The sequence below is a fragment of the Petromyzon marinus genome, unplaced genomic scaffold (assembly GCF_048934315.1).
Source record: "Petromyzon marinus isolate PM22_M1 ecotype Great Lakes invasive population unplaced genomic scaffold, UKy_Petmar_22M1.pri1.0 PM_G_Scaffold_163, whole genome shotgun sequence".
Lineage (NCBI taxonomy): Eukaryota > Metazoa > Chordata > Hyperoartia > Petromyzontiformes > Petromyzontidae > Petromyzon > Petromyzon marinus.
This window is the reverse complement of record NW_027422721.1, coordinates 90,001-92,500: the sequence shown is the minus strand read 5'-3', so window position 1 is coordinate 92,500 and position 2,500 is coordinate 90,001.

The following is a 2,500-nucleotide window of genomic DNA, read 5'->3' as shown; positions in this document are numbered from 1 at the left end:
TGCACTCAAAAAAGTGAATATTTCTCACGGATAGACCCCGTGATACGCTAGAAATTGGCGGGGATGTCTCTCTTGTGGCTCACGGGGCTGTTAGGGTGGCACAGAAATCCCTCGGAATGGGAAAACGGGTCATTTTCGTGTCGCCACATTGCATGCGAACCGCATGCAACTTCCAGAGGCATTTGCAGCAGAAATGCATGTGCAGTCAAAAAAAAATTGATATTTTTCACGGATAGACCCCGTGAAACGCTAGAAATTGGCGGGGATGTGTCTCTTGTGGCTCACGGGGCTGTTCGGGTCGCACAGAAATCCCTGGGAATGGGAAAACGGGTCATTTTCGTGTTGCCACATTGCGTACGAACCGCATGAAACTTCCAGAGGCATTTGCAGCAGGAATGCATGTGCACTCAAAAACTTCTATATGTTTCACGGATAGACCCCGTGAAACGCTAGAAATTGGCGGGGATGTGTCTCTTGTGGCTCACGGGGCTGTTAGGGTGGCACAGAACTCCCTCGGAATGGGAAAAGGGGTCATTTTCGTGTTGCCACATTGCATAGGAACGCCATGAAACTTCCAGAGGCATTTGCAGCAGAAAGGCACGTGCACTCAAAAATTTTAATATTTTTCACGCATAGACCCCGTCAAACGCTAGAAGTTGGCGGGGATGTCTCTCTTGTGGCTCACGGGGCTGTTAGGGTCGCACAGAAATGCCTCGGAATGGGAAAACGGGTCATTTTTGTGTGGCCACATTGCATAGGAACGGCATGAAACTTCCAGAGGCATTTGCAGCAGGAATGCATGTGCACTCAAAAACGTCTATATTTTTCACGGATAGACCCCGTGAAACGCTATAAATTGGCGGGGATGTCTCTCTTGTGGCTCACGGGCGCTGTTAGTTAGGGTCGCACAGAAATCCCTCGGAATGGGAAAAGGGGTCATTTTCGTGTTGCCACATTGCGTACGAACGGCATGAAACTTCCAGAGGCATCTGCAGCAGAAATGCATGTGCACTCAAAAACGTCTATATTTTTCACGGATAGACCCCGTGAAACGCTAGAAATTGGCGGGGATGTGTCTCTTGTGGCTCACGGGGCTGTTAGGGTCGCACAGAAATCCCTCGGAATGGGAAAACGGGTCATTTTCGTGTTGCCACAATTGGCATACGAACGGCATGAAACTTCCAGAGGCATTTGCAGCAGAAATGCATGTGCACTCAAAAACGTGAATATTTTTTCACGGATAGACCCCGTCAAACGCTCGAATTTGGCGGGGATGTTTCTCTTGTGGGTCACGGGGCTGTTCGGCTCGCACAGAACTCCCTTGGTCCACCTGATTCGTGCATACAGGCAGCAACTAAAACTCTGTAAACCTGCTGTGAGGACATCTAAACAGTGGACCAGTGAGGCTGTGGAAGATTTGCGGGCGTGCTTAGACTGTACTGACTGGGATATGTTCACGACTGCTACCAATAGTCTGGATGAACTCACAGAGGCTGTGTACATCAGCTTCTGTGAGGACTGCTGTATCCCAACACGTACCAGGGTGAACTTTAACAACAACAAGCCCTGGTTCTCAGCAAAGCTCAAAAGGTTGAGGTTGGAGAAGGAGGAAGCGTTTAGGAGTGGGGATAGAGACAGATTCAAGGAGTCGAAGAACAGGTTTAGCAAAGCGGTGAGAGAGGCTAAACGACTGTACTCAGAGACACTAAAACACCAGTTCTCTACTAACGACGCTGCTTCTGTCTGCCAAAGGGCTCAGGCACATCACCAACTACAAACCCAGAGCGCCCCACACCACTAACGACTCCCGCCTAGCCAACGACCTGAACGAGTTCTACCGTAGATTTGAAAGACAATTGGACTGTCCTGAACCACCCCTTCCCACCCAAGAGGCCCCATCCCCCACCCATACTACAGAAACGACTCTCTCCTTTCAGGAGGGAGAAGTTAATGGGCTTTTCAAGAGGCAGAATCCACGCAAAGCAGCCGGGCCGGACTCTGTCTCTCCAGCCACCCTCAGGCACTGCGCTGGCCAGCTGTCTCCGGTGTTCACCAACATCTTTAACACCTCCCTGGAGACATGCCATGTACCAGCCTGTCTCAAGTCCTCCACCATCATCGCTGTGCCCAAAAAGCTAAGGCCAACAGGACTAAATGATTACAGACCGGTCGCCCTTACATCTGTGGTAATGAAGTCTTTTGAGCGCCTGCTCCTGGCACACCTCAAAGCCATCACAGACCCTCTCCTGGACCCCCTTCAGTTTGCCTACAGAGCCAACAGGTCTGTGGACGACGCAGTTAACATGGCCCTCCACTTCACCCTACAGCATGTGGACGCCCCAGCATCCTACGCCAGGATCCTGTTTGTGGACTTCAGCTCTGCCTTCAACACCATCATCCCTGCCCTGCTTCAGGACAAGCTCTTCCAGCTGAACGTGCCCTACTCCACCTGCAGGTGGATCACAGACTTCCTCTCTGACAGGAAGCAGTGCGTTAAGCC